Genomic DNA, 19983 nt, shown 5'->3' with positions numbered 1-19983 from the left:
ACCCAGCTGTACTTGCAGGAGTTGGTCAACTGTGAGGAAGGACAGGCCAGACTGATGGATGAAGAAGATGCCCCACGCTGTAGTGCAGATTGCAGACAGATGTCGGTGGCGGAATTCCATCAACAAGCTTTGGCGAAGGCAAATTTGTGGTTAGTGGGAAAGTGGTGCTGCCCTCGGAACAGCAAGGGCCAGGAGGACTCAACCCAGAAGGGGAAGTCAGAGGGGGCCCTCAGTGACAGAGAGAGCCCACAGGAGCAGAGGCAGCACCCACCTGACACAGAAGTCGCAGAAGGAGCCCACGCAGAAGGGGACTAGAGCTACATATCACCTGAAGATCCCTTGGAGGAGATGCAAAGAAGCAGTGGCAGCTGTAAGAGACTCAGTGAAAGGGAGTACTGTCCTGCGTGGGAAGGCAAGAACTTACCTCCACCAAAGTTGGATAGCTAGTAGAGAGGACCAAGAGGACTACTCCGGACCACCACCTGTGATGCAGGATCCATGCAGCTCAGGAGGAAAGGAGATCCACGCAGCCGGTTGTCATTGCAACAGGTGCCTGCGGATGCAGGGGAGTTGCTCCTTCACTCCAAGGGAGATTCCTTTTTTGTCCTAGTGCAGACTGAAAACACGCTGCCCTCAGTGGATGCATAGCCGGTGGACATGTTGCAGTTGCTGGCAAGAGCCCTGGAAACAATGTTGTAGAAGAGGTCTTCTTCTTGGAGGCAGGTTGTCGGGTGCTGGAGGTTGCAGTTGCAGTTCTGAAGGCCAGAAGCCGAAGTGGAGGTTGCGAGGAGTCCTACTGGAATCTTGCAAGCCGAAGCTGAGGACCCATGCAAGAGAAAGACCCTATATAGCCCTGAAAGGGGGATTGGTCACCTAGCTAGGTAAGCACCTATCAGGAGGGGGCTCTGACGTCAGCTGCCTGACCTGGCCACACAGATGCTCCCGAGTTCCCTGACCACCTTGGAAACAAGATGGCAGAACCCAGGGACCCTCTGGAGCAGAACTGAGCATGGACAGGGAAGTGATCACTCCTCTTTCCATTGTCCAGTTTCGTGCCAGACCAGGGACTGGGGGTCCCTGAACTGGTGGGCACGTGTTTATGCCCGGACGGCACCAAATGTGCCCTTCAACGCATACAAGTGGCTTTGGTAAGGCTAGCCCTCCAAAGCCAGTAAAACCTATTTACAAAGGGAGAGGGTGTTACCTTCCTCTCCCAAAGGAAATCCTTTGTTCTGCCTTCTTGGGTTTGATCAAATCAAGCAGCAGGAGAGCAGATACCAGTCTGAGCGGTAGCAGCAGCTTGTACTGCCCGGAAAACCATGTAAGACTAGTGGTAGCATTTCGGGGGGTCCTCTTAGGAGCCTCCAGAGTGCATGGAATCATACTTCCAATACTTGCAACAGTATTGGTGTATGATTTTGACATGTTTGATACCAAACATGCCCAGGTTCGGAGTTACTATTATGTAGCTGGACATAGGCAGTGACCTATGTAGAGTACATGCGTAAAATGGCGTCCCCGCACTCCCAAAGTCCATGAAAATGGGCCTGGAGGTTGAGGGGGCATCTCTACTAATGCGGGGTGCCGTCACACACAGGTACCTGCATTCTACCCTCTGGGCTGAGAGGGCCTACCATAGGGGTGACTTATAGCGAACTGGTGCACTGACCTGTAGCGAAAACGGGTGCATACACCTGTTTCAAGCAGACTGCAATGGCAGGCCTGCAGAACCCTTTGCATGGGTTCCCTGTGGGTGGCAGAATAACTGCTGTAGCCCATAGTGATCCCCTGCTACCCCAATGCCCTATACCATATACTAGAGACTTACATGGGGGGACCAGTATGCCAACTTTGGGAGGAAAAATATACAGTTACCAAGTTAGAAGGGAGAGAGCATAATCACTGGGGTCCTGGTTAGCAGGATCCCAATGAACACAGTCAAACACACTAATAACAGGCAGAATAATGTGGGTTACCGTGCTAGAAAGAGTCTACTTTCCTACAGGTACTTTCACTGTCACTGGGAGGAGGCTGATAAAAAGAGATGCACAAATCAGCTTGAGCCTTTGTGGCCAGCTCGTGTCGCTCTTCCTCTGCAGATCTCAACCTTGCATTTTTTATTAGCAGCTTGCTCTGTTGCCTTGGTGGAAGATTTAGGCTAATGATATCATCAACTCCCACAACCAACATGGATTTGTTGGCTATTCCTTCCATGCCAACTTACCATTCTGCATACTTGACCAGATCAAACCACTTAATGAGACGGAGAAGCTGCCTTGAGCTTTGTGTAAAAATGTAAAAACTTGGGCTCATCTTTATGAAGAAAGTGTTGTAGAAAGCATCATTTATGCCATTTTTCCAAGTTTTCTTAGGGAGGGTCCTCCCTAGTCTCCCCTTGTATTGGTGAGGTTCCCTCACATGCAGCATATGGGGACTGGTGTGATAAAATCTGCCAGGACTGCTTTGGGTTTCCAGTCGGGCCCAAACTACTGGACTCGTCATGTAGCAGCCCCTTCCTAGGGGCATTGACTACACCCACTCATCAAACTTCCAACCCAGATGTCACCAGCCAGATGACCCTGTCAATAAAAGGCCCTGGGTGTGCGAGTTCATGGTCACTTAAGTGGCCATACTGCTTGCGTATGTGTGGTCGGTTTCATTAGCATGTGGGTCTCGGGTCCACTACCTCACTCTATGCATGTCTGTTTTGCTGAACATGTTAAGCACATTGTAATCATGTATTTATCCCTGGAAAGCCAACTTCTCATTAAGAATACTGGTTGCCAGCAAATCTAGAATAAAAGTAACCTAGACTAAAACCTCTGGGCTTTCAAGCCAAGCCAAAATTGTATAGTCTTCAGCAAAGAATGTGCTTCACTGTACCCCATTGTGTTTTACTAAACCATCTGCTGGCATAATATCAATAAATAACAATAAAACATATTTATAACCCACTTTCTATTATAAAATCATTATGATCAGCAGTAATAAAATATAGTACTTAAAAATGCTTTAATACTATTGTTCATACATAAATAGATAGCTTCTCTTACAGAAAAACCTTCTCAACAAATAGTAAAGAACTGTGATTTGAATATAAGGGCGCAAATTCCTAAGGGTAGAGTTAAGTAACACCCACTTCTATTAGGACTTGTTCGTTTTTTGTTTGTTTTGTTTACCATATTCACTTCTAGTAGAATGGCAAGAAGTCCGAGATCTGAGGGTACTAACGAAAGACAGTATTGACAATTTAACACATAGAAACAAAGGAAAAACGTTGTTGGCCCTGCGAGAAAATATGCAAATATTCGTTCTGTGGCCACGCCCCACCTAAGATCTGCCGCCAGCAAACCAAACGCTTAACTGGCGCAGAATGCCTCACCATTTTTTTGTACATCACTGGAATGAGAGCGTGGTGTCCATGCTGGACAGGGTTAAAAAACGTAGAACAGAGCAGATATTAGCTAACAAACGGCCATCGCGGAAAATAATAGAAGGGCAACCCTCCAGTAGGAGGTAAGTAATACACTAATTATATACACTTGTAAACAGTAATAGGCATAGAAAAGGTAAGAAAACGGTGCAAATGTCGATAACCAGTAGTGACCCTAAGGGGAGCCCGAACCATATACCAAATAAAATGGAATGTGAACACAGGACGCCCACCTAGGTATGTGGAATGTGCAGAGGGGAGCTGGGAGTACTAGAAAACCACAGAGGTAAGTAACACAGTACCCCCAAGAGACCAGGAAAGAAGGAGTAAATCACTGGATTTTCCCCAAACCACCCAAAAGGAAGGAAAAGATTAAAAGAAGACACCCAGACAAGACTGCAAGAAACCAGCGGTGGTTTCCAGGAGAAGAAGACCTGTGGAGAGAGGGGACCAAGTCCAAAAGTCACAGTAGAGTCCAGGAGGAGTAGGAGCTACTACCCACCCAGCTGTACTTGCAGGAGTTGGTCAACTGTGAGGAAGGACAGGCCACACTGATGGATGCAGAAGATGCCCCACGCTGTAGTGTAGATTGCAGACAGATGTCGGTGGAGGAATTCCATCAACAAGCTTTGGCGAAGGCAAATTTGTGGTTAGTGGGAAAGTGGTGCTGCCCTCGGAACAGCAAGGGCCAGGAGGACTCAACCCAGAAGGGGAAGTCAGAGGGGGCCCTCAGTGACAGAGAGAGCCCACAGGAGCAGAGGCAGCACCCACCGGAGTCCCACAGGACGGGGACACAGAAGTCGCAGAAGGAGCCCACGCAGAACTACAGAAAGGGATTCCGCGCCACAGGAGAACCACTCAGAGGGCTGTGCGTCGCAGGAAGGAGTGCTGGGGACTAGAGCTACATATCACCAGAAGATCCCTTGGAGGAGATGCAAAGAAGCAGTGGCAGCTGTAGGAGACTCAGTGAAAGGGAGTACTGTCCTGCTTGGGAAGGCAAGAACTTACCTTCACCAAAGTGGGATAGCTAGTAGAGAGGACCAAGAGGACTACTCCAGACCACCACCTGTGATGCAGGATCCATGCAGCTCAGGAGGAAAGGAGATCCACGCAGCCGGTTGTCATTGCAACAGGTGCCTGCGGATGCAGGGGAGTGACTCCTTCACTCCAAGGGAGATTCCTTTTGTATCCTAGTGCAGACTGAAAACACGCTGCCCTCAGTGGATGCATATCCGGTGGACATGTTGCAGTTGCTGGCAGGAGCCCTGGAAACAATGTTGTAGAAGAGGCCTTCTTCTTGGAGGCAGGTTGTCGGGTCCTGGAGGTTGCAGTTGCAGTTCTGAAGGCCAGAAGCCGAAGTGGAGGTTGCAGAGGAGTCCTACTGGAATCTTGCAAGCCGAAGCTGAGGACCCACGGAAGAGAGAGAACCTACATAGCCCTGAAAGGGGGATTGGTCACCTAGCCAGGTAAGCACCTATCAGGAGGGGGCTCTGACGTCAGCTGCCGGACCTGGCCACTCAGATGCTCCCGAGTTCCCTGACCACCTTGGAAACAAGATGGCAGAACCCAGGGACCCTCTGGAGCAGAACTGAGCATGGACAGGGGAGTGATCACTCCTCTTTCCATTGTCCAGTTTCGTGCCAGACCAGGGACTGGGGGTCCCTGAACTGGTGGGCACGTGTTTATGCACGGACGGCACCAAATGTGCCCTTCAATGCATACAAGTGGCATTGGGAGGCTACCCCTCCCAAGCCAGTAAAACCTATTTACAAAGGGAGAGGGTGTTACCTTCCTCTCCCAAAGGAAATCCTTTGTTCTGCCTTCTTGGGTTTGACCAAATCAAGCAGCAGGAGAGCAGAAACCAGTCTGAGCGGTAGCAGCTGCTTGTACTGCCCGGAAAACCATGTAAGACTAGTGGTAGCAATTCGGGGGGTCCTCTTAGGAGCCTCCAGAGTGCATGGAATCATACTTCCAATACTTGCAACAGTATTGGTGTATGATTTTGACATGTTTGATACCAAACATGCCCAGGTTCGGAGTTACTATTATGTAGCTGGACATAGGTAGTGACCTATGTCGAGTACATGCGTAAAATGGCGTCCCTGCACTCCCAAAGTCCTGGAAAATGGGCCTGGAGGTTGAGGGGGCATCTCTACTAATGCAGGGGTGGCGTCACACACAGGTACCTGCATTCTACCCTCTGGGCTGAGAGGGCCTACCATAGGGGTGACTTATAGCGAACTGGTGCACTGACCTGTAGCGACAACGGGTGCATACACCTGTTTCAAGCAGACTGCAATGGCAGCCCTGCAGAACCCTTTGCATGGGTTCCCTGTGGGTGGCAGAATAACTGCTGTAGCCCATAGTGATCCCCTGCTACCCCAATGCCCTATACCATATACTAGAGACTTACATGGGGGGACCAGTATGCCAACTTTGGGAGGAAAAATGTACAGTTACCAAGTTAGAAGGGAGAGAGCATAATCACTGGGGTCCTGGTTAGCAGGATCCCAATGAACACAGTCAAACACACTAATAACAGGCAGAATAATGTGGGTTACCATGCTAGAAAGAGGCTACTTTCCTACAGGTACTTTCACTGTCACTGGGAGGAGGCTGATAAAAAGAGATGCACAAATCAGCTTGAGCCTTTGTGGCCAGCTCGTGTCGATCTTCCTCTGCAGATCTCAACCTTGCATTTTTTATTAGCAGCTTGCTCTGTTGCCTTGGTGGAAGATTTAGGCTAATGATATCATCAACTCCCACAACCAACATGGATTTGTTGGCTATTCCTTCCATGCCAACTTACCATTCTGCATACTTGACCAGATCAAACCACTTAATGAGACGGAGAAGCTGCCTTGAGCTTTGTGTAAAAATGTAAAAACTTGGGCTCATCTTTATGAAGAAAGTGTTGTAGAAAGCATCATTTATGCCATTTTTCCAAGTTTTCTTAGGGAGGGTCCTCCCTAGTCTCCCCTTGTATTGGTGACGTTCGCTCACATGCAGCATATGGGGACTGGTGTGATAAAATCTGCCAGGACTGCTTTGGGTTTCCAGTCGGGCCCAAACTACTGGACTCGTCATGTAGCAGCCCCTTCCTAGGGGCATTGACTACACCCACTCATCAAACTTCCAACCCAGATGTCACCAGCCAGATGACCCTGTCAATAAAAGGCCCTGGGTGTGCGAGTTCATGGTCACTTAAGTGGCCATACTGCTTGCGTAGGTGTGGTCGGTTTCACTAGCATGTGGGTGTCGGGTCCACTACCTCACTCTATGCATGTCTGTTTTGCTGAACATGTTAAGCACATTGTAATCATGTATTTATCCCTGGAAAGCCAACTTCTCATTAAGAATACTGGTTGCCAGCAAATCTAGAATAAAAGTAACCTAGACTAAAACCTCTGGGCTTTCAAACCAAGCCAAAATTGTATAGTCTTCAGCAAAGAATGTGCTTCACTGTACCCCATTGTGTTTTACTAAACCATCTGCTGGCATAATATCAATAAATAACAATAAAACATATTTATAACCCACTTTCTATTATAAAATCATTATGATCAGCACTAATAAAATATAGAACTTAAAAATGCTTTAATAATTTTGTTCATACATAAATAGGTGGCTTGTCTTTCAGAAAAACCTTCTAGACAAATATTAAAGAACTGTGATTTGAATATAAGGGCTCAAATTCATAAGGGTAGAGTTAAGTAACACCCACTTCTATTAGGACTTGTTCGTTTTTTGTTTGTTTTGTTTACCATATTCACTTCTAGTAGAATGGCAAGAAGTCCGAGATCTGAGGGTACTAACGAAAGACAGTATTGACAATTTAACACATAGAAACAAAGGAAAAAGGTTGTTGGCCCTGCGAGAAAATATGCAAATATTTGTTCTGTGGCCACGCCCCACCTAAGATCTGCCGCCAGCAAACCAAACGCTTAACTGGCGCAGAATGCCTCACCATTTTTTTGTACATCACTGGAATGAGAGCGTGGTGTCCATGCTGGACAGGGTTAAAAAACGTAGAACAGAGCAGATATTAGCTAACAAACGGCCATCGTGGAAAATAATAGAAGGGCAACCCTCCAGGAGGAGGTAAGTAATACACTAATTATATACACTAGTAAACAGTAATAGGCATAGAAAAGGTAAGAAAACGGTGCAAAAGTAGATAACCAGTAGTGACCCTAAGGGGAGCCCAAACCATGTACCAAATAAAATGGAATGTGAACACAGGACGCCCACCTAGGTATGTGGAATGTGTAGAGGGGAGCTGGGAGTACTAGAAAACCACAGAGGTAAGTAACACTGGGGAATATTTATACTCTGTTTGTGCCGGAATTGCGTCGTATTTTTTTACGCAATTCCGACGCAAAACTAACTCCATATTTATACTTTGGCGTTAGACGCGTCTAGCGCCAAAGTCCATGGAGTTTGCGTAATTTTTTAGCGTGGACACCTACTTTGCGTTAATGATATGCAAGGTAGGCGTTCCCGTCTAAAAAAGTGACTCCGAGGCATGTGCGCCGTATTTACACTCCCGGGCAAAATTCACGCCCGGGAGTGGGCGGGTCAAAAAAAATGACGTCCAGCCGCTTTTGCGCCGTTTTTTAGCGCCTGGACAAGGCAGGCGTTAAGGGACCTGTGGTCTCGGAAGGAGCCCAGAGGTGCCCTCCCTTGCCCCCAGGGACACCCCCTGCCACCCTTGCCCACCCCAGGAGGACACCCAAGGATGGAGGAACCCATCCCAGGGAACTTAAGGTAAGTTCAGGTAAGTATTTTTATTTTTATTTTTTTGTGGCATAGGGGGGCCTGATTTGTGCCCCCCTACATGCCACTATGCCCAATGACCATGCCCAGGAGACAGAAGTCCCCTGGGCATGGCCATTGGGCAAGGGGGCATGACTCCTGTCTTTGCTAAGACAGGAGTCATTTCAATGGGGGTTGGGAGTCGAAAAAAATGGCGCAAATCGGGTTGAGGCGATATTTTTGCCTCAGCCTGACTTGCCCCATTTTTTGGCGCCCAAGCTCCATATTCCCCTACGCCGGCGCTGCCTGGTGTACGTCATTTTTTTTTACGCACACCAGGCAGTGCCGGCGGCTAACTCCGGCTAACGTCATTGAATAAATACGGCGCCCGCATGGTGCTTCAGAATGGCGTTAGCCGGCGCTAATTTTTTTGACGCAAAACTGCGTTAGCGCAGTTTTGCGTCAAAAAGTATAAATATGGCCCACAGTACCCCCAAGAGACTAGGAAAGAAGGAGTAAATCACTGCATTTTCCCCAAACCACCCAAAAGGAAGGAAAAGAAGACACCCAGACAAGACTGCAAGAAACCAGCGGTGGTTTCCAGGAGAAGAAGACCTGTGGAGAGAGGGGACCAAGTCCAAAAGTCACAGTGGAGTCCAGGAGGAGTAGGAGCTACTACCCACCCAGCTGTACTTGCAGGAGTTGGTCAACTGTGAGGAAGGACAGGCCAGACTGATGGATGCAGAAGATGCCCCACGCTGTAGTGTAGATTGCAGACAGATGTCGGTGGAGGAATTCCATCAACAAGCTTTGGCGAAGGCAAATTTGTGGTTAGTGGGAAAGTGGTGCTGCCATTGGAACAGCAAGGGCCAGGAGGACTCAACCCAGAAGGGGAAGTCAGAGGGGGCCCTCAGTGACAGAGAGAGCCCACAGGAGCAGAGGCAGCACCCACCAGAGTCACACAGGACGGGGACACAGAAGTCGCAGAAGGAGCCCACGCAGAACTACAGAAAGGGATCCCGCAGCGCGGGAGAACCACTCAGAGGGCTGTGCATCGCAGGAAGGAGTGCTGGGGACTAGAGCTACATATCACCTGAAGATCCCATGGAGGAGATGCGTCCCCGCACTCCCAAAGTCCAGGAAAATGGGCCTGGAGGTTGAGGGGGCATCTCTATTAATGCAGGGGTGCCGTCACACACAGGTGCCTGCACTCTACCCTCTGGGCTGAGAGGGCCTACCATAGGGGTGACTTATAGTGAACTGGTGCAGTGACCTGTAGCGAAAACGGGTGCATACACCTATTTCAAGCAGACTGCAATGGCAGGCCTGCAGAACCCTTTGCATGGGTTCCCTGTGGGTGGCAGAATAACTGCTGTAGCCCATAGTGATCCCCTGCTACCCCAATGCCCTATACCATATACTAGAGACTTACATGGGGGGACCAGTATGCCAACTTTGGGAGGAAAAATGTACAGTTACTAAGTTAGAAGGGAGAGAGCATAATCACTGGGGTCCTGGTTAGCAGGATCCCAATGAACACAGTCAAACACACTAATAACAGGCAGAATAAAGGGGTTTACCATGCTAGAAAGAGGCTAATTTCCTACAGGTACTTTCACTGTCACTGGGAGGAGGCTGATAAAAAGAGATGCACAAATCAGCATGAGCCTTTGTGGCCAGCTCGTGTCGATCTTCCTCTGCAGATCTCAACCTTGCATTTTTTATTAGCAGCTTGCTCTGTTGCCTTGGTGGAAGATTTAGGCTAATGATATCATCAACTCCCACAACCAACATGGATTTGTTGGCTATTCCTTCCATGCCAACTTACCATTCTGCATACTTGACCAGATCAAACCACTTAATGAGACGGAGAAGCTGCCTTGAGCTTTGTGTAAACATTTTAAAACTTGGGCTCATCTTTATGAAGAAAGTGTTGTAGAAAGCACCATTTATGCCATTTTTCCAACTTTTTTTAGGGAGGGTCCTCCCTAGTCTCCCGTAGTATTGGTGAGGTTCGCTCACATGCAGCAGATGGGGACTGGTGTGATAAAATCTGCCAGGACTGCTTTGGGTTTCCAGTCGGGCCCAACCTACTGGACTCGTCATGTAGCAGCCCCTTCCTAGGGGCATTGACTACACCCACTCAACAAACATCCAACCCAGATGTCACCAGCCAGATGACCCTGTCAATAAAAGGCCCTGGGTGTGCGAGTTCATGGTCACTTAAGTGCCCATAATGCTTGCGTATGTGTGGTCTGTTTCATTAGCATGTGGGTCTCGGGTCCACTACCTCACTCTATGGATGTCTGTTTTGCTGAACATGTTAAGCACATTGTAATCATGTATTTATCCCTGGAAAGCCAACTTCTCATAAAGAATACTGGTTGCCAGCAAATCTAGAATAAAAGTAACCTAGACTAAAACCTCTCGGCTTTCAAACCAAGCAAAAATTGTATAGTCTTCAGCAAAGAATGTGCTTCACTGTACCCCATTGTGTTTTACTAAACCATCTGCTGGCATAAAATCAATAGAGAATAATAACAATACCAACAAAACATATTTATAACCCACTTTCAATTATAAAATCATTATGATCAGCAGTAATAAAATCTAGAATAAAGATCCTTAAAAATGCTTTAATATTATTGTTGGTACATAAATAGGAGGCTTCTTTTTCCAAAAAACCTTCTAAACAAATAATAAAGAACTGTGATGTGAATATAAGGCCTCAAATTCATAAGGGTAGAGCTAAGTAACACCCACTTCTATTAGGACTTGTTCTTTTTTGTTTTTTTAACCATATTCACTTCTAGTAAAATGGCAAGAAGTCAGAGATCTGAGGGTACTAACGAAAGACAGTATTGACAATTTAACATATAGAAACAAAGGAAATAGGTTGTGGGCCCTGCGAGAAAATATGCAAATATTTGTTCTGTGGCCACGCCCCACCTAAGATCTGCCGCCAGAAAACCAAACGCTTAACTGGCGCAGAATGCCTCACCATTTCTTTGTACGTCACTGGAATGAGAGCGTGGTGTCCATGCTGGACAGGGCTAAAAAACTTAGAACAGAGCAGATATTAGCTAACAAACGGCCATCGCGGAAAATAATCGAAGGGCAACCCTCCAGTAGGAGGTAAGTAATACACTAATTATATACACTAGTAAACAGTAATAGGCATAGAAAAGGTAAGAAAACGGTGCAAATGTAGATAACCAGTAGTGACCCTAAGGGGAGCCCAAACCATATACCAAATAAAACGGAATGTGAACACAGGACGCCCACATAGTTATGTGGAATGTGTAGAGGGGAGCTGGGAGTACTAGAAAACCACAGAGGTAAGTAACACAGTACCCCCAAGAGACTAGGAAAGAAGGAGTAAATCACTGGATTTTACCCAAACCACCCAAAAGGAAGGAAAAGAAGAAAAGAAGACACCCAGACAAGACTGCAAGAAACCAGCGGTGGTTTCCAGGAGAAGAAGACCTGTGGAGAGAGGGGACCAAGTCCAAAACTCACAGTGGAGGCCAGGAGGAGTAGGAGCTACTACCCACCCAGCTGTACTTGCAGGAGTTGGTCAACTGTGAGGAAGGACAGGCCAGAGTGATGGATGAAGAAGATGCCCCACGCTGTAGTGCAGATTGCAGACAGATGTCGGTGGCGGAATTCCATCAACAAGCTTTGGCGAAGGCAAATTTGTGGTTAGTGGGAAAGTGGTGCTGCCCTCGGAACAGCAAGGGCCAGGAGGACTCAACCCAGAAGGGGAAGTCAGAGGGGGCCCTCAGTGACAGAGAGAGCCCACAGGAGCAGAGGCAGCACCCACCTGACACAGAAGTCGCAGAAGGAGCCCACGCAGAAGGGGACTAGAGCTACATATCACCTGAAGATCCCTTGGAGGAGATGCAAAGAAGCAGTGGCAGCTCTAAGAGACTCAGTGAAAGGGAGTACTGTCCTGCGTGGGAAGGCAAGAACTTACCTCCACCACAGTTGGATAGCTAGTAGAGAGGACCAAGAGGACTACTCCGGACCACGACCTGTGATGCAGGATCCATGCAGCTCAGGAGGAAAGGAGATCCACGCAGCCGGTTGTCATTGCAACAGGTGCCTGCGGATGCAGGGGAGTTGCTCCTTCACTCCAAGAGAGATTCCTTTTTTGTCCTAGTGCAGACTGAAAACACGCTGCCCTCAGTGGATGCATAGCCGGTGGACATGTTGCAGTTGCTGGCAAGAGCCCTGGAAACAATGTTGTAGAAGAGGTCTTCTTCTTGGAGGCAGGTTGTCGGGTGCTGGAGGTTGCAGTTGCAGTTCTGAAGGCCAGAAGCCGAAGTGGAGGTTGCGAGGAGTCCTACTGGAATCTTGCAAGCCGAAGCTGAGGACCCATGCAAGAGAAAGACCCTACATAGCCCTGAAAGGGGGATTGGTCACCTAGCTAGGTAAGCACCTATCAGGAGGGGGCTCTGACGTCAGCTGCCTGACCTGGCCACTCAGATGCTCCCGAGTTCCCTGACCACCTTGGAAACAAGATGGCAGAACCCAGGGACCCTCTGGAGCAGAACTGAGCATGGACAGGGAAGTGATCACTCCTCTTTCCATTGTCCAGTTTCGTGCCAGACCAGGGACTGGGGGTCCCTGAACTGGTGGGCACGTGTTTATGCCCGGACGGCACCAAATGTGCCCTTCAACGCATACAAGTGGCTTTGGTAAGGCTAGCCCTCCAAAGCCAGTAAAACCTATTTACAAAGGGAGAGGGTGTTACCTTCCTCTCCCAAAGGAAATCCTTTGTTCTGCCTTCTTGGGTTTGATCAAATCAAGCAGCAGGAGAGCAGATACCAGTCTGAGCGGTAGCAGCAGCTTGTACTGCCCGGAAAACCATGTAAGACTAGTGGTAGCATTTCGGGGGGTCCTCTTAGGAGCCTCCAGAGTGCATGGAATCATACTTCCAATACTTGCAACAGTATTGGTGTATGATTTTGACATGTTTGATACCAAACATGCCCAGGTTCGGAGTTACTATTATGTAGCTGGACATAGGTAGTGACCTATGTAGAGTACATGCGTAAAATGGCGTCCCCGCACTCCCAAAGTCCATGAAAATGGGCCTGGAGGTTGAGGGGGCATCTCTACTAATGCGGGGTGCCGTCACACACAGGTACCTGCATTCTACCCTCTGGGCTGAGAGGGCCTACCATAGGGGTGACTTATAGCGAACTGGTGCACTGACCTGTAGCGAAAACGGGTGCATACACCTGTTTCAAGCAGACTGCAATGGCAGGCCTGCAGAACCCTTTGCATGGGTTCCCTGTGGGTGGCAGAATAACTGCTGTAGCCCATAGTGATCCCCTGCTACCCCAATGCCCTATACCATATACTAGAGACTTACATGGGGGGACCAGTATGCCAACTTTGGGAGGAAAAATATACAGTTACCAAGTTAGAAGGGAGAGAGCATAATCACTGGGGTCCTGGTTAGCAGGATTCCAATGAACACAGTCAAACACACTAATGACAGGCAGAATAATGGGGGTTACCATGCTAGAAAGAGGCTACTTTCCTACAGGTACTTTCACTGTCACTGGGAGGAGGCTGATCAAAAGAGATGCACAAATCAGCATTAGCCTTTGTGGCCAGCTCGTCTCGATCTTCCTCTGCAGATCTCAACCTTGCATTTTTTATTAGAAGCTTGGTCTGTTACCTTGGTGGAAGATTTAGGCTAATGATATCATCAACTCCCACAACCAACATGGATTTGTTGGCTATTCCTTCAATGCCAACTTACCATTCTGCATACTTGACCAGATCAAACCACTTAATGAGACGGAGAAGCTGCCTTGAGCTTTGTGTAAAAATTTAAAAACTTGGGCTCATCTTTATGAAGAAAGTGTTGTAGAAAGCACCATTTATGCCATTTTTCCAAGTTTTCTTAGGGAGGGTCCTCCCTAGTCTCCCCTTGTATTGGTGAGGTTCGCTCACATGCAGCATATGGGGACTGGTGTGATAAAATCTGCCAGAACTGCTTTGGGTTTCCAGTCGGGCCCAACCTACTGGACTCGTCATGTAGCAGCCCCTTCCTAGGGGCATTGACTACACCCACTCAACAAACATCCAACCCAGATGTCACCAGCCAGATGACGCTGTCAATAAAAGGCCCTGGGTGTGCGAGTTCATGGTCACTTAAGTGTCCATACTGCTTGCGTATGTGTGGTCTGTTTCATTAGCATGTGGGTCTCGGGTCCACTACCTCACTCTATGCATGTCTGTTTTGCTGAACATGTTAAGCACATTGTAATCATGTATTTATCCCTGGAAAGCCAACTTCTCATAAAGAATACAGGTTGCCAGCAAATCTAGAATAAAAGTAACCTAGACTAAAACCTCTGGGCTTTCAAACCAAGCCAAAATTGTATAGTCTTCAGCAAAGAATGTGCTTCACTGTACCCCATTGTGTTTTACTAAACCATCTGCTGGCATAATATCAATAGTTAACAATAACAATACCAACAAAACATATTTATAACCCACTTTCTATTAAAAAATCGTTATGATCAGCAGTAATAAAATCTAGAATATAGGTCCTTAAAAATGCTTTAATACTATTGTTCATATATAAATAGGTGGCTTCTCTTTCAGAAAAACCTTCTAGACAAATAGTAAAGAACTGTGATTTGAATATAAGGGCTCAAATTCATAAGGGTAGAGTTAAGTAACACCCACTTCTATTAGGACTTGTTTTTTTTTGTTTTTTTTCCCCAATTTATTTACCATATTCACTTCTAGTAGAATGGCAAGAAGTCAGAGATCTGAGGGTACTAACGAAAGACAGTATTGACAATTTAACACATAGAAACAAAGGAAAAAGGTTGTTGGCCCTGCGAGAAAATATGCAAATATTTGTTCTGTGGCCACGCCACACCTAAGATCTGCCGCCAGCAAACCAAACGCTTAACTGTCGCAGAATGCCTCACCATTTCTTTGTACGTCACTGGAATGAGAGGCGTGGTATCCATGCTGGACAGGGTTAAAAAACGTAGAAGAGAGCAGATATTAGCTAACAAACGGCCATCGCGGAAAATAATAGAAGGGCAACCCTCCAGTAGGAGGTAAGTAATACACTAATTATATACACTAGTAAACAGTAATAGGCATAGAAAAGGTAAGAAAACGGTGCAAATGTAGATAACCAGTAGTGACCCTAAGGGGAGCCCAAACCATATACCAAATAAAATGGAATGTGAACACAGGACGCCCACCTAGGTATGTGGAATGTGTAGAGGGGAGCTGGGAGTACTATAAAACCACAGAGGTAAGTAACACAGTACCCCCAAGAGACTAGGAAAGAAGGAGTAAATCACTGGATTTTCCCCAAACCACCCAAAAGGAAGGAAAAGAAGAAAAGAAGTCACCCAGACAAGACTGCAAGAAACCAGCAGTGGTTTCCAGGAGAAGAAGACCTGTGGAGAGAGGGGACCAAGTCCAAAAGTCACAGTGGAGTCCAGGAGGAGTAGGAGCTACTACCCACCCAGCTGTACTTGCAGGAGTTGGTCAACTGTGAGGAAGGACAGGCCGGACTGATGGATGCAGAAGATGCCCCACGCTGTAGTGTAGATTGCAGACAGATGTCGGTGGAGGAATTCCATCAACAAGCTTTGGCGAAGGCAAATTTGTGGTTAGTGGGAAAGTGGTGCTGCCCTCGGAACAGCAAGGGCCAGGAGGACTCAACCCAGAAGGGGAAGTCAGAGGGGGCCCTCAGTGACAGAGGGAGCCCACAGGAGCAGAGGCAGCACCCACCGGAGTCCCACAGGACGGGGACACAGAAGTCGCAGAAGGAGCCCACGCAGAACTACAGAAAGGGATGCTGCGCCGCAGGAGAACCACTCAGAGGGCTGTGCGTCGCAGGAAGGAGTGCTGGGGACTAGAGCTACATATCACCTGAAGATCCCTTGGAGGAGATGCAAAGAAGCAGTGGCAGCTGTAAGAGACTCACTGAAAGGGAGTACTGTCCTGCGTGGGAAGGCAAGAACTTACCTCCACCAAAGTTGATAGCTAGTAGAGAGGACCAAGAGGAATACTCCGGACCACCACCTGTGATTCAGGATCCATGCAGCTCAGGAGGAAAGGAGATCCACGCAGCCGGTTGTCATTGCAACAGGTGCCTGCGGATGCAGGGGAGTGACTCCTTTACTCCAAGGGAGATTCCTTTATTGTTCCTGTGCAACTGAAAACACGCTACCCTCAGTGGATGCATAGCCGGTGGACATGTTGCAGTTGCTGGCAGGAGCCCTGGAAACAATGTTGTAGAAGAGGTCTTCTTCTTGGAGGCAGGTTGTCGGGTCCTGGAGGTTGCAGTTGCAGTTCTGAAGGCCAGAAGCCGAAGTGGAGGTTGCAGAGGAGTCCTACTGGAATCTTGCAAGCCGAAGCTGAGGACCCACGCAAGAGAGAGACCCTACATAGCCCTGAAAGGGGGATTGGTCACCTAGCCAGGTAAGCACCTATCAGGAGGGGGCTCTGACGTCAGCTGCCGGACCTGGCCACTCAGATGCTCCCGAGTTCCCTGACAACCTTGGAAACAAGATGGCAGAACCCAGGGACCCTCTGGAGCAGCACTGAGCAAGGACAGGGGAGTGATCACTCCTCTTTCCATTGTCCAGTTCCGTGCCAGACCAGGGACTGGGGGTCTCTGAACTGGTGGGCACGTGTTTATGCACGGACGGCACCAAATGTGCCCTTCAACGCATACAAGTGGCTTTGGGAGGCTACCCCTCCCAAGCCAGTAAAACCTATTTACAAAGGTAGAGGGTGTTACCTTCTTCTCCCAAAGGAAATCCTTTGTTCTGCCTTCTTGGGTTTGATCAAATCAAGCATCAGGAGAGCAGAACCAGTCTGAGCGGTAGCAGCAGCTTGTACTGCCCGGAAAACCATGTAAGACTAGTGGTAGCAATTCGGGGGGTCCTCTTAGGAGCCTCCAGAGTGCATGGAATCATACTTCCAATACTTGCAACAGTATTGGTGTATGATTTTGACATGTTTGATACCAAACATGCCCAGGTTCGGAGTTACTATTATGTAGCTGGACATAGGTAGTGACCTATGTAGAGTACATGCGTAAAATGGCGTCCCCGCACTCCCAAAGTCCATGAAAATGGGCCTGGAGGTTGAGGGGGCATCTCTACTAATGCGGGGTGCCGTCACACACAGGTACCTGCATTCTACCCTCTGGGCTGAGAGGGCCTACCATAGGGGTGACTTATAGCGAACTGGTGCACTGACCTGTAGCGAAAACGGGTGCATACACCTGTTTCAAGCAGACTGCAATGGCAGCCCTGCAGAACCCTTTGCATGGGTTCCCTGTGGGTGGCAGAATAACTGCTGTAGCACATAGTGATCCCCTGCTACCCCAATGCCCTATACCATATACTAGAGACTTACATGGGGGGACCAGTATGCCAACTTTGGGAGGAAAAATGTACAGTTACCAAGTTAGAAGGGAGAGAGCATAATCACTGGGGTCCTGGTTAGCAGGATCCCAATGAACACAGTCAAACACACTAATAACAGGCAGAATAATGTGGGTTACCATGCTAGAAAGAGGCTACTTTCCTACAGGTACTTTCACTGTCACTGGGAGGAGGCTGATAAAAAGAGATGCACAAATCAGCTTGAGCCTTTGTGGCCAGCTCGTGTCGATCTTCCTCTGCAGATCTCAACCTTGCATTTTTTATTAGCAGCTTGCTCTGTTGCCTTGGTGGAAGATTTAGGCTAATGATATCATCAACTCCCACAACCAACATGGATTTGTTGGCTATTCCTTCCATGCCAACTTACCATTCTGCATACTTGACCAGATCAAACCACTTAATGAGACGGAGAAGCTGCCTTGAGCTTTGTGTAAAAATGTAAAAACTTGGGCTCATCTTTATGAAGAAAGTGTTGTAGAAAGCATCATTTATGCCATTTTTCCAAGTTTTCTTAGGGAGGGTCCTCCCTAGTCTCCCCTTGTATTGGTGACGTTCGCTCACATGCAGCATATGGGGACTGGTGTGATAAAATCTGCCAGGACTGCTTTGGGTTTCCAGTCGGGCCCAAACTACTGGACTCGTCATGTAGCAGCCCCTTCCTAGGGGCATTGACTACACCCACTCATCAAACTTCCAACCCAGATGTCACCAGCCAGATGACCCTGTCAATAAAAGGCCCTGGGTGTGCGAGTTCATGGTCACTTAAGTGGCCATACTGCTTGCGTAGGTGTGGTCGGTTTCACTAGCATGTGGGTGTCGGGTCCACTACCTCACTCTATGCATGTCTGTTTTGCTGAACATGTTAAGCACATTGTAATCATGTATTTATCCCTGGAAAGCCAACTTCTCATTAAGAATACTGGTTGCCAGCAAATCTAGAATAAAAGTAACCTAGACTAAAAAAACCTCTGGGCTTTCAAACCAAGCCAAAATTGTATAGTCTTCAGCAAAGAATGTGCTTCACTGTACCCCATTGTGTTTTACTAAACCATCTGCTGGCATAATATCAATAAATAACAATAAAACATATTTATAACCCACTTTCTATTATAAAATCATTATGATCAGCAGTAATAAAATATAGAACTTAAAAATGCTTTAATAATTTTGTTCATACATAAATAGGTGGCTTGTCTTTCAAAAAAACCTTCTAGACAAATATTAAAGAACTGTGATTTGAATATAAGGGCTCAAATTCATAAGGGTAGAGTTAAGTAACACCCACTTCTATTAGGACTTGTTCGTTTTTTGTTTGTTTTGTTTACCATATTCACTTCTAGTAGAATGGCAAGAAGTCCGAGATCTGAGGGTACTAACGAAAGACAGTATTGACAATTTAACACATAGAAACAAAGGAAAAAGGTTGTTGGCCCTGCGAGAAAATATGCAAATATTTGTTCTGTGGCCACGCCCCACCTAAGATCTGCCGCCAGCAAACCAAACGCTTAACTGGCGCAGAATGCCTCACCATTTTTTTGTACATCACTGGAATGAGAGCGTGGTGTCCATGCTGGACAGGGTTAAAAAACGTAGAACAGAGCAGATATTAGCTAACAAACGGCCATCGTGGAAAATAATAGAAGGGCAACCCTCCAGGAGGAGGTAAGTAATACACTAATTATATACACTAGTAAACAGTAATAGGCATAGAAAAGGTAAGAAAACGGTGCAAAAGTAGATAACCAGTAGTGACCCTAAGGGGAGCCCAAACCATGTACCAAATAAAATGGAATGTGAACACAGGACGCCCACCTAGGTATGTGGAATGTGTAGAGGGGAGCTGGGAGTACTAGAAAACCACAGAGGTAAGTAACACTGGGGAATATTTATACTCTGTTTGTGCCGGAATTGCGTCGTATTTTTTTACGCAATTCCGACGCAAAACTAACTCCATATTTATACTTTGGCGTTAGACGCGTCTAGCGCCAAAGTCCATGGAGTTTGCGTAATTTTTTAGCGTGGACACCTACTTTGCGTTAATGATATGCAAGGTAGGCGTTCCCGTCTAAAAAAGTGACTCCGAGGCATGTGCGCCGTATTTACACTCCCGGGCAAAATTCACGCCCGGGAGTGGGCGGGTCAAAAAAAATGACGTCCAGCCGCTTTTGCGCCGTTTTTTAGCGCCTGGACAAGGCAGGCGTTAAGGGACCTGTGGTCTCGGAAGGAGCCCAAAGGTGCCCTCCCTTGCCCCCAGGGACACCCCCTGCCACCCTTGCCCACCCCAGGAGGACACCCAAGGATGGAGGAACCCATCCCAGGGAACTTAAGGTAAGTTCAGGTAAG

At 47.6% G+C, this 19983-nt stretch overlaps 3 pseudogenes; all 3 read right to left on the bottom strand.

Moving 5' to 3' along the window:
* Positions 1-7056: 7056 nt before the first annotated feature.
* Positions 7057-7111, bottom strand: LOC138294324 (U7 small nuclear RNA; annotated as a pseudogene).
* A 7687-nt stretch (positions 7112-14798) lies between these two features.
* Positions 14799-14853, bottom strand: LOC138294316 (U7 small nuclear RNA; annotated as a pseudogene).
* Positions 14854-18824: 3971 nt separating this feature from the next.
* Positions 18825-18879, bottom strand: LOC138294331 (U7 small nuclear RNA; annotated as a pseudogene).
* Between the last annotated feature and the right edge of the window lie 1104 nt (positions 18880-19983).

Source organism: Pleurodeles waltl, chromosome 4_2 (genome assembly GCF_031143425.1).
Source record: "Pleurodeles waltl isolate 20211129_DDA chromosome 4_2, aPleWal1.hap1.20221129, whole genome shotgun sequence".
In the NCBI taxonomy this organism is placed as follows: domain Eukaryota; kingdom Metazoa; phylum Chordata; class Amphibia; order Caudata; family Salamandridae; genus Pleurodeles; species Pleurodeles waltl.
The sequence above is the reverse complement of the archived record's forward strand: the minus strand, read 5'-3'. Positions and strand labels throughout refer to the sequence as shown.